The following is a 12,836-nucleotide window of genomic DNA, read 5'->3' as shown; positions in this document are numbered from 1 at the left end:
GAAGCACAAGCATGAAATTCAGTGTTATTTCGTGGCGACTATCACATCGTATACACCAAGTGGGGCACTTAAAGGGGGTCCAACAGGCTAGGCACAGTTGCTGTAAGGAACCAGAATCTTGAGCAACATAAAAAAGCTTAGTTTATGTTCCTGGGCTTTACTCAAGCATCAGATTGCTTTGTTAACAAAAAACGAGGCCTACTTCTATTCCCTAGTTCAATAAAAGCGATTGGCAGCATTGATTCACCTGAAGCACAGTGATGTCCCACGCTGTGGAGCAACATTTCAGGCAGGAAGGTCACCAGGTTCCTACCGTTCACAGCTCATTCCACCCAGTAAGTTCCTCTCTACAATTGAGCTTCTATTTGTTTCTTCTCTCCCCCTCCTTCTTTCCCCCAGCCCTACAGAGATCCTCTCTGATCTTTCAGTTCACAGTTTCCAGACAGGGTTTATACCCAGAATGTTAACCTGGCTTCTCTCTCCACCTGCGACTGAGACGGACACCCATCAGTTTGCAGCTGGCAGGAGGCAGGGAGACGGTGCGACGTTATAGGATGGACCCGTTAGTGACCTTTAATCCCGCAGATTGTCAAAGGTACGGAGTTTTTCCCGACTGAAGATGGGAAAGATTCTCTCAGTGAAACTGTGTGTGAAAGTGTTGAGATGGGACATGTTGTTCGCATTGTCCACCCTCATAGTCCAGGTAAACTCCGATCTTCCAGGATTTGGCACTTGCAACGAGGGAGGTCCGTGAAGAGGAAAATCCTTTTCCAGGAATCAGCCCCACTGTCCAGTATCCGGTTTTCGGTGTCGGGCTGATTTCCCCTTTTCTCTCCAGCGATTGTCAGGCGACTCCCAGACCCCAATCAATCATGTTCCCCATTTTCACCTCCCAGTAATGTCTCCCTGATATGAATCCCTCTGATCCCAGTACAAAGTTCCAGTAATCAAACCTCTCCGGGGTGTCAGGGAGCCGCTGCCATTTGTCTCCGAGTCTCACCCTGGTCCGGTCCTCAGACAGGATGAGCCAGGGATTCGCTGTGTTCGGATCCAGAGTCAAAGAGGCCGGAGCTGGGGGAAAGTTAAAATAACAGAGTCAGTGATTATCTGTGTATTTTTGTGAACATATTCCCCGTTGAAGAGCGCATTCGAATTGTATTCCTGGAATCGGCTGCCATACGAGGGTTTAAGTCGCGGTACTGAGATAATATGAGAATCACTGGCAGCAGGTTGGGCTATCGCGGGGTTGGGACGGTAGAGTAGAGATTAGATCACTCAGCGGGCGGGGGTGGGGTCACGGGGATTGGGAGGAGAGAGGGGCTGGGATGGTGCGTGGAGACTTTGCACAGTGAGCCGAAATGTATGCAGGGGAAAGGAGAGTGCGTAAGGAGTGAGAGGGAGAGTAGCTGGCGAGAGTGGGAAAGAATGCTGCGTGTTGGAGTCAGAAGGAGAGGGTGGAGAGAATCGGGAGAGGGCTAGCGCAATGTAAAATGAGCCACTGATTTATTATCCATTTTGTGTTTCCAATCAGGCTAATTTCATCCTACAATCTTTCTCTGGAGGCCTGATCCTCAAACCACGAATCAGCGTTATCGCAGTGAAGAGAGGCGGAAGGCACCAATATAAAAAAGAGAAGGGCAGCATGGCAAAAAAAGAAGAAACAATGAGCGGTATTGCAGCGGAAAAGGAGAGAGATCAAAAAAGAAAACAAGGGAAACTAAATTTAAAAACTTCAGCAGAGGAAATGGGAAAGACAGGAAAAGCCATGACCCGGAGACAATGTCACAGACACTGTTAGCCTGATCACAACCAGCAGTTCGATTCCAGATTGAACAGAACAGCAAGGGTCTGGTTTAGTCTGAGACAGTAGACAAGGAGGGGTTGGAGATAATGGCGAAGGTACAGAAATGGAGATAATTTCCAAAGAGGAGTGCTGATAGGGCATCAACATTTAATTGTAAGGGCTTTCATAGCTGACAAAACACTGCTGGTTTAGGATTCAAGGGAGGTAGTGCAGCGGTAGAACTGGGTGTCATTGGTCTACGCCTGACAACTGACCCGAGGCCTGTGGATCAGTTTAACAAGTGGCAGCATGTGGATCATAAGAGAAGATCGTGAGAAGAGAAAGCATGGTTGGAAACAGACTGGCGTTTATCGAACGGGCAATGGTAGAAGCAAATAAAACCAGTCCCACTGAGTAGGATAATTGAGGAGAGACATTGGAGAAGTATGGTGGTGTTGACCGTATTAATATTTGTAGGGAGGATCAGGGAGATGAGGAGAGAGTATGTATTATTCTCGCCTAATGGAGCATGTCATCCGTGGCACTTATTAGGGCTATTTGGAATACTGTGTCCAGTTCTAGGTGCCATACTTGAGAAAGGATATGAAGGCATTGGACAGAGTACAGAGGAGATTCACAAGATTGATTCCAGGGATAAACAACTGTAGCTATGAGGATAGATTGGAGAGGTTGGATCTGTTTTCCTTGGGAAAATGAAGACTGACAGGAGACTTGATAGATGTGTTCAAGATCCCGAGGGGTTAGGACAGGGTAAACAGTGAGAAACTGTTCCCACTGAAGAGAGCATCAAGAATTCGAGGTCACAGATCCAAAATAATTGGCAAAAGGAGTAAAAGTGATGTGAGAAATTTTCTTTCTTCACCCAGAGTGTCGTTGGCGTCTGGAACGAACTTCCTGAGAGGATGGTGGAAGCAGGTTCAATCGAGGTATTCAAAAGAGATTGTTATCTGAAAAGAGTTTGGGAGATAAGGCAGGTGAGTGGGACTAGGTAGAATGCTCTTTCAGAGAGCCAGTGCAGACTCAATGGGCCGAGTGGCCTCCTTCTGCACTGGAAAGATACTGTGCTTCTGTGATTTTTGAGGCTGCTGCGGGGACGAAAATCTAACTGATGTGGTTCAAACAAGCAGTTTCTGGAAAATGGGCACAAACTTCAGAAGTGTTCGCCTGCGGAAGAAGAGTCGAAGGTAAATTGAAGGGGCAGCAGTTTAGTGGGAAGGGGGTATCAGTGGACTAGGTGGCGGGTCCAGTGGAAAATAAATTTCACTAAAAAAAGGAGCAAATACGGAGATCACACTTAAACCCCAAAGGCAACTGGAAATCAGCTCAGAAGAAGTTTAATTACTGCCTTGAACCCAATGTAGTAGCAGTATAAAGCTCAACGCCAGCAGCGCGGTGACGTGCCTTATAGAAATTCAGGTTGGAACAAGTTAGCTTAATCTAAAGAGATTAAGTGGAAGTGCAGAGTCACCGCAGCCAGGGAATAATAGAGCTAACATTAGAAATAGGAGGGGATGCAAAACCGCTGCAATCGTATTTGCCGATTGTTCTCTGATACGGACATTCTGCCCTCTTGAAAACAATGGAAATGAATATCGGGCGAAGCGTAGAACAGGATAGCATTGATTTACAATCTGTTTTCGATCCTGTCCGTGTCCTGTTTTTCCCCCAGTGTATTTCTCAGCAAAACAGCACAGTCCTAATGCCCGTAGAATCCAGAGTTTAGGAGATGTAATGGGAGCACGATTCCAACCCTTGAAAAGAGCAGTGGTAAAACGCAGGATAAAAAGCGTCAAAGATAGGCAATGAGCACTGCTCAAGTGGCTTTACCTTGTAGCGTACAGCTGTAAATTTAGCTAAACTCTACTCTATTAGGGGCAGGGACCTTAAACAATGTAGTAGAGGAGATTGGCGGTCCGTTGTGCTTTGACCGGCATCTTGACTTCTAAGTGATTATCAGGTATAGGCATTATATATGGAATAAAACAGCAGGGGATTGAAGATAAAAATAAAAATAAAAAATTGAACCGAATTTTATCCAGTCGGACTATTGATCTGCGATGAAGATCTGAATTGAAACAGTGAATTAAATAACTCAAATCAGATCAGAGGAAGTAGGTGAGAGACTTGGTCGAAGTGAGTGATGACCAATAGTTACTTGACGAGCAACACCATGAAATCATATTATCTGGTCATTATGAGACGATTGGTCCTGGGCGTTTGCTTTACACAAAATGTTGTTGCGTTTCCTACATTGAAACAGAATTTGAAAACAATCATTCTCCGTGAAGCGGTTTGACATGTCATGCCGTGAAAAGCGCTATGTTTTTGTTCTCTTTTCTAACAATTTGTCCAGGAGGTGCATGAATTGTCCTGCCTGCTGCTGGTCGCTCCTCGCATTTCCACACCCGCATTCCACTGCATTGACATCCCGCTTCACACGCCCCCTCCCTCTTCCCATCCCCACCAGCTCCACTGTAAAGAGCTTCTACTGACTTGCATCCAGGGACAAGTTGTCAGGTTTCCTGCCTCCCACCTCCCATCTCCCCCCTCATGGATCATCGAACACACTTGCACATTTCAAATCCGTGAACAACTCGTCACCAATATTTTACTGAAGCCCAACCCTGAAAATGGTTTGGGCCACTGATCATATTAACGGGACAAGCAGTGGGGGCACTGGCTCACTGCCTGCCCGACCAAATAAATTACTCCACCTCGTTCACTGCCGGCGGCCTTTCCACCCTCACTTTTCTAAGTTTGACATTATCGCTGCATTAACCCTTTTACATTTATCGATGGTTATTTTCTCTCTGTAATTTCGGATCTTAAATAATTCAACTGAAATCACCCAGGTTTCCTCTTAACTAACGCAAAGCCCACAGAGTTTAGCGATGGTTTAATCTGGACTCTGGGAATCGGTTTGCACCCTCCTCATTTGGATTTAGAAATCAGCAAAAAGAAATGTAAAAAAACTTACCGGTGTTTATAGAGTCTATCATTTCTCTCCACGCTCCACTGTAAAGGGCCTTTGAACTTTCCGATAGGCAGGGCAGCATCTGTTGCTGAGAGTAAGTGAGCCTCATCGCTAATCCTATCAATATTAAACAGCTGAAGTTAGAAAGTGACCATAATCATTTTCTGAGTTATATTATCCATCTGTACAAAACATGTCCTACTTTCTTTTCCGAAAAGTTTCACCCTGAAAGAAATCAAACACAAAGAGAGAAGAAGTTGCAGGGAGAATGAGTAAACTGACAACAAAACTTTAGCACAGAGGGGCATTCAAGTGGTGGAAGGAAACATGGATACAGTATTAGTAGGGGACAATGTATTTATGGGGATAGCTTTGTTTTGTGCAGCCGCGAGCGTGAGCTCCGAAGGTTATGTTATATTCCCGATACCAAGGTTAAGGACATTTCCTCGGAGCTGCAGAGATACTTAAAGTGAGCATTGAAATAGGATGTTAGTGCAAATGTATTCGTGGCTGGAGAGAAAGTGTAGGAGGGAGGGATTCAGATTCGTGGGGCATTGGTGCTGGTTCTGAAGGAGGTGGGATCTGTACAAACCAGATGGTTTGCACCTCAACGGGGCTGGGACCAATTTCCTTTCTGGGAGTTTTGCTGGTGCTGTTGGGGAGGGTTTACACTAGTTTGGCAGGGGCGTGGGAACCTGAGGGTAGACTCAGATGGGCAAAAATCAGAATTGGTAATGGAAGACAGAAAATCAGTGATTCTAGAAAACAGATGAAACAAGGGTATAAAATAAAATGAGAGAGTTTGGCAGTGCTCAGGGGTATATGCTTCAATGCAAAGAGAATAACAAATAAAGTAGATGAGCTGCGGGCATAGATAGAAATGTGGCAGTATGATATCACAGCTATTACATAACACAGCTTAAAAGGGCCAGGGATGGCAGCTCAACATTCCTGGTAACAGGGCTTTCAGACGAGGTAGAGAGGATGACAAAAAAAGGAAGGGGTGTGGCAATTTTGGTGGTAATGATCATGATTCAATTAGTTTTAACTGAATTATAGAAAAGAACAATGATAAAACTTGAGTTAAAGATCTTAAACTGGGGCAAGGGCAAACTTATTAAGCTGAGGGTCGATTTAGGAAAAGTGGACTGGAAACAGCTACTGAAGGTAAATCTGTGTCAGAGCAGCGGGAGGCATTCAAAGGGGAGATTCAACAGGTTCATAGTAAACTTGTTCCCACAAAGAAAAAACGTGGATGGCCTAATCTAGAGCCCACTGGATATCAAGAAGCTTACGGAGAAAGATAAGGCAGAAAAGGAAAGCTTATGTCAGACACCAAAACCTAATTGCCACAGAAAGCCGGGAGGATAGAAAGGGGAGTGGTGAAATAAAAAAGGAAATTAGGAAAGCTAACTGAGCATGAAAGAATATTAGCAAGCAAAATCAAGAATTCAAGGATGTTTTATTGATACATTAAAAGTAAGAGGACAGCTAAGGAAAGAGTAGAGCCCATATAAGATCAAAAAAGGTGACCTGTGTGTGGAGGCGGAGGATTTGGGTATGGTTCTCATTGAATACTTTGCGTTTGTCTTCTCAAAAGAGGGGATCAATGCAGACATTGTAGTTAAGGAGGAGGAGTGTGAAGTGTTGGATGTGATAAACATCGGGAGAGAGGAAGCATTAAGGAGATTATCATCCTTGAAAGTGGATAAATGACCAGAGCCGTTTGAAATTTTCCCCATGGCTGTTAATAAAAGCCAGGAAGGAAACTGTCGAAGGTCGGACCATCATTTTCTAATCCTCACTGGATACAGGTGTAGTGCCAGGAGATTGAGGTATATTAATCATGTAGCTTTGTTTAAAAAGGGAGCGATGGATAGACCGACTAATTCAATCCAGTCAGTCTGAGCTCGGCAGCGGGCAAATTCTTGGAATCAGTCCTGAGGGACAGAATAAACTGAATGGCGGAGCAGGCTCGAAGGGCTGAATGGCCTAATCATTGTCTTACTTTTTATGTATGCACGTAATGCGTAGTGATCTTATATGGACACATAGGATAACGAGGGGGCTCGACAGGGTCGATGCTGAGGGGATGTTCTCCTTCGTGGGGGAGTCTAGAACTATGGGACACAGGTTGAAAATAAGACGTCTCCCATTAAAGGCGGAGGTGAGGAGGAATTCCTTCTCAGGGAGGGTCATTGACACTTGGAATTAGTTTTCCCAGAGAGCCTTGAAGGCGGGGTCGTTGATTACATTAAAGGCCTGGGTGAGAACCATTTTTGATAGGCAAGGGAGTTAAGGGTTATGATGGACAGGTAGGAAAGTGGAGTTAAAGCATCAATTAGATCTGCCATGATATTATCGAATGGCGGAGCAGTTTCGAGGGGCCGAATGGCCTTTTCCTCCTCCAATGTCTTGCATTCTTAAAAGTGTGAAGTTAGACTACGCTAAAGGGATTTCCGTAGCAGAGAGACATGGAGATCATATACATAAATCCTTAAGGCAATCGGCAAAACTGAAGAATGAGGAAATTTCTTTTTTAACAATGACTGGAATGGAACGAGCAACAGGAAATAGTGCCTGCAGTAATTTTCTAAAGAGGATTGGATGTGCCTTTGATGAGGAAAAAATGTAAAAAATGTAAAACGTGATCTGAGTTCGGAGAGAAAATGAAACTTACGCAACAAGGAATACATTTACAAACGAAGCGTCAAAACATGACAACGCACGCCAGAGAGGTTACAAATATTCATGGGGTTTTGCAGACAGCGTGGAAGACGCTTAGTTCGGCAACAGCAGCAGTACCGCCCCGAATAGGCAAATAAATCGGTTTGCTTCTAATTTTCACCAAATGCTAGATTTATTTCTAAATTATCATCAGTTATTTTGTGACTGTGTCATTGAAATGACCCTCACCTTCAGAAATATCAACTCGTCTTTTTGCTCCATCTGTTTCTGAAAGTTTGAGAGCTTCTCCTCAATAGAATTTAAATTCTCTTGAATCTCTCGAAAGTTTTTCTCCATTGTTTCTAGAATCCTTTCCTCTTCTTTCCTGAGATCTCTGAGTAAACGCTGCTCTTTCTCAGTGAGAATCTGGTGCATTTCAGTGAACTCGGATGTGATGTGGGTCTGTAGACTGCTCGACTGTTCCTACCAAATGAAATGTGAAACATAATTAATGTCCCGCGATAAAGGGAACAAAACTAACCGAGATCCCAAAAAATCAGCACAGGGAGTCCTTAGCCTAACTTCGGAAATCTTCCGTTTCTGTTTCTGTTCCGTTTCTAGAACCGCCAATTTCTTCTGTGTGAGAGAATCTAAGGAAGATTTCAGCTGATCCTGGGGTTGGGAGAGAACATCACATAATCAAATGAAATGACAATGAAACTGAAATGATTTTTTTTCATAAAAATCAATTTTACGTTATTGATTTCGGCAGCTTCTTCAATGGGCAGGAAGCGGTGGCCTCTGTGTTCCCGTGAACCGACACAAATCACACAGATCAATTTGTTGTCAGTTTCACAAAACAGCTCCAGTTCTTCCTGATGTTCCTCACAGCGTAGTTTACTTTCCTTCTCTTTCGGATTCACTTTTAATTTTCGAGATTTGTCGTCCAGATTCGATAAGGCCCGATTTATCTTGACGTTTCTTTCCGGAAGTTCCTGTCCCCATTCGGGACAACAGTTTACTTTCCTTCTCGAAGACTGTTTGATATAAGGGCGGCAGAAGTTGTGTCCACAAGCTATTTTAACCGGATCCGTGAAGAACTTACCATAAACTGAACAAATTGCCTCCTCGGTCATACTCTGGACCTGCTCCCTGGAAGCCATTTTCACACTCAGCACTTCCAGATTCAAACCGGTTTTGGATTCTGCCAGCCGAACACCTTCAGTTCCGAGATAAAGTTCATTGCAATTCTCAGGGAATTCTTATAATTTTTTCAACAGGTACCGTTGACTTTACACTCGGAAATGAAAAGCAGCGCAGTCTGAAGATGAAACAAATTGTTAGAACATGGGATTGGCCCGCATGTGAGAGGGTGAAGATCCATGGAGGACTGACAGTAGGAGATGGGGAGAAGCAGAGGGGAGTTGGAGATGGGTGCGGACAGAGATTCCATTGCTCTTTAGTACAGCTGGAACTTACTGCTGACAACAAACACTAGTGAAACATGGCGTAAAGTCTAGACCCATAAATTTAATAGTGTTAATGATTACAGCACCTCACTCAAAAGTACCGTAAAGGTATTTCAAATGACAGGAGCAGAGAATATCTTTAGAGTTACTCGGCCTTTTGAGGTGTTATTTTACCTTCTGGGGAAAAGGAAAGACGTGCAATTATTATCAGGGAGGCGGTGTCGTATTGGTAAAGTCATTGGAGTAGTAACCTGTAACCTGCCACCTGCTGATAGAATCGCAGTGCTGCAGGAAAGAATTCCCCATTGAAAACGATCTGAGTGCCTTTGAAGGTTTACAGTCACAATGGACCAATTAGATCATATTATGTGCTGTTAGGTATTCGTATATTTGGATCGGATCAAATCCACATTTTCAAAATTGACTTAATTAAATCCCATGATTTTATTATATGTTTGAGAAAAAATAGTTCGAATTTTTCACATTAATATACACAATGATGTGACAAATGCATAATCATTAGGATTCTTTCATTTATGCATAAACTTTGATATATGCTGAATATTTAGCTGGTTCTGAATTGCATTACGAAATCAAACATGACTCACATTTGGGCCTTATTGCCCCAACAAAACGATTTCTGCAAAGTAATGATGGAGAACAAAAAATTGGAGAGCTCAGGAACTGATAAGATCACTCTCAGTTTTTGTACAAAAAATCTGCTTCAGCAAAGGCAACTCCAATTTGCTGCGCTCCTGGTTTGTTGTTCTTCTGTTGAGAATAGTGCAATGCGAAGTCTCTCTGAAATATATTGGATCTCAGTGATACCACACCTGAAGCACTGTGTAAAGCTTTGGTCCCTTTAATGAAAGAACATCAGTGCTGAATGAAAGAAAACCCCATTAAAAACGGTCCAAGAAGTGAGGACTGTCTTTAAAGTTCTCCGGCGCTATGGGCCGAATGGCCTCATTCTGAGCTATTTCATACTATAATTTTTGTGTATTCTTAATCTTAGATTGGATCAAATACAGTTTCTCCAAATTGACTTCATTCAATCCCATTGTTTGTTTATGTGTTCCTTGGCCACGATTAAGAACAATTAACGAGAAGATACCCGGTTAATATTCATAATTTGGTAGGAAGTATTAACAAGTCCAAGCGGCGGTCGGACGACTGTCTGCCCCGCTTCCGCGGGTATCTTTGGAGAGGGAGCAAGCGGTGTCCACTGCCAAACTTGAAACCTTCCATGATCGGTGGGCACCGTGGGGAACTGCCGTGCATCATTCGCTCCGAAAACGAAATTTCAATTTGAGATGTAAGTTTCCTTTGAGATTTTGTCTCTCGCTACAGTGCCCCTTTAAGGGGCTATCATTTTAATTTGAGTCATTTGTCAATTTGACGTTTTGTTTCTTGAAGTTGGTTGATGAGAAGAAACAAGTCCCCAAGATGGGAGACAAGGAAGCCTTAAAGAAACCGTCAGCAAAGGGCGGGAGAAACGGCGAAGTTCGAGGAAGGAGATTTATTCCATCTACACCTGCAAAGTGATGAAGCAGGTTCACCCCGACACCGGCATCGCCTCCAAGAACATGAGCATCATGAACTCGTTCGTGAACGATATTTTCGAGCGCATCGTGGGTGATGTTTCCCGTCTGGCCCTTTACAACAAGCGCAGGACCATCAGCTCCCGGGAGATGCAGACCGCCATACGCCTGCTGCTGCCCAGGGATCTGGCCAAGCACGCCATGTCGGAAGGGGCAAAGGCGGGGACCAAGTACACCAGCTCCAAGTACAACCCCACAATGGACTGAAAAACATTCAAAAAAGTGTACACTTTAGGATTTGCTGTTAATGTGCAAAAGTTGATGTATGTTGCATTATTTCGTTGGTTCTGAATTGCGCTATATGAAGCAAGTTGACATCAAAAATAGTTGCCACAACAGAATGATTTAAGGTCAGTAACAGTGGAGGACAAGTGATTGAATAACCAGAAAATAAACAAGTTTCCTGTTTTCTTACTGATCCGTGGGATGTGGGAGTCGCTGGCTAGGCCAGCATTTGTTACCCAACCCTAATTGCTCGTGAGAAGATGGTGGTGAACTGCGTTCTTGAACCGCTGGACGCCATGTGGTGGAGGTACACACCCAGTGCTGTTAGGGAAGGAGCCCCAGGATTTTGACCCAGCGACAGTGAAGGAATGGTGATATATTTCCAAGTCAGGTTGGTGAGTGGCTTGGAGGAGAACTTCCAGGTGATGCTTTCACATGTGTCTGCTGCCCTTCTCCTTCTAGATGGCAGAGGTCGTGGGCTTGGAAGGTGCTGCCTAAGGAGGCTTGCTTAGTTCCTGCAATGCATCTTGTACAAAAACAAAAAGCTACTGCGGATGCTGGAAATCCAAAACAAAAACAGAATTACCTGGAAAAACTCAGCAGGTCTGGCAGCATCGGTGGAGAAGAAAAGAGTTGACGTTTCGAGTCCAACATGACCCTTCAACAGAACTCCAACAGTTCTGTTGAAGGGTCATGTTGGACTCGAAACGGCAACTCTTTTCTTCTCCACCGATGCTGCCAGACCTGCTGAGTTTTTCCAGGTAATTCTGTTTTTGTTATGCATCTTGTACATGTCGACGTACACACTGCTGCAACAGTGCGTCGGTGGCAGAGGGAGTGAATGTTTGTGGATGGTGTGTTAATCAAGCAGCCTGCTTTACCCTGAATGGTGTCAATCTTCTTAAGTGTTTTTGGAGCTGTACTCATCCAGGTAAATGGGGAGTTTTCCATTACATTCCTGACTTATGCCTTGTAGATGGTGGACAGGCTTTAGGGAGTCGGAAGGTGAGCTACTTGCCGCAGGATTCATAGTTTTGGACCTGCTCTTGTAGCCACAGTATTTATATGGCTAGTCCAGGTCAGTTTCTGGTCAATGGTAGCCCCCAGGATGTTGATAATGGAATTCAGCAATGAAAATGCCATTTAATGTTAACGGGCGATGGATAGATTCTCTCCTGTTGGAGCTAGGCATTGCCTGACACTTGTGTTGTGCAAATGTTACTTGCTACTTGTCCGCCCAAGCCTGGATATTGCCCAGATCTTTCTGCATGTGGACACGGACTACTTCAGTATGTAAAGAGTCACGAATGGCTGAACATTGTGTAATCAGCAAACACCCCAACTCCTGACCGTATGATGGATGGAAGGTCATTGATGAAGCAGCTGAAGATGGTTGGGCCTAGGACACTACCCTGAGGAACTCCTTCAGTGATGTCCTGGAGCTGAGATGACTGGCCTCCAACACCCGCAACCATCCTTCTTTGTATTGGGTATGACTCTAACTGCTGGGGAGTTTCCCCCTGATTCCGATTAACTCCAATTTTGCCAGGGCTCCTTGATGCCACACTTGCTCAAATGCTGCTTTGATGGCAAAGGGCAGTCACACTCACCTCACCTCTGGAGTTTAGCTCTTCTTTCTATGTTGGAACAAAGGCTGCAATGAAGTCAGCAGCTAAGTGACCTTGGTAGAACTCAAACTGAGTGTCAGTGAGCAGGTTATTGCTAACCAAGTGCCGCTTGATAGCACTGTTGGTGACCCCTTCCATTACTTTACTGATAATCGAGAGGAGATTGATGTGGTGGTAATTGGCTGGGTTGGGTTTGTCCTGCTTTTCATGTGCAGGACATGCCTGGGCAATTTTCCACATTGCTGTGTAGATGGCAGTGATGTAGCTATACTGGAACAGCTTGGCTAGGGGTGTGGCAAGTCCTAGAGCGCAAGTATTCAGTGTTATTGCTGGAATATTGTCAGAACCCATAGCCTTTGCAGTATCCAGTGCCTTCAGCAGTTTCTTGATATCATGTGGAGTGAATAGGATTAACTGAAGACATGCATCTGCGATGCTGGGGGTCTCTGGAGGAGGCCAAGAAGGTTC

General features: G+C 44.4%; 1 long non-coding RNA gene across 2 annotated transcripts in view; it reads right to left on the bottom strand.

Annotated features, from left to right (window-relative positions):
- Positions 1-736: 736 nt before the first annotated feature.
- Positions 737-12,836, bottom strand: part of LOC144673355 (uncharacterized) — a 64,179-nt gene continuing 52,079 nt past the window's right edge. For both annotated transcript variants that reach the window (XR_013574291.1, XR_013574292.1), the window contains exon 3: positions 737-1,071. This is a non-coding gene — a long non-coding RNA (uncharacterized LOC144673355). The remainder of the gene's footprint in view (positions 1,072-12,836) is intronic.

The sequence above is a fragment of the Cetorhinus maximus genome, unplaced genomic scaffold (assembly GCF_964194155.1).
Source record: "Cetorhinus maximus unplaced genomic scaffold, sCetMax3.hap1.1 HAP1_SCAFFOLD_350, whole genome shotgun sequence".
NCBI classification, from domain to species: Eukaryota; Metazoa; Chordata; class Chondrichthyes; order Lamniformes; family Cetorhinidae; genus Cetorhinus; species Cetorhinus maximus.
This window is presented reverse-complemented; position numbering and strand designations above follow the sequence as displayed.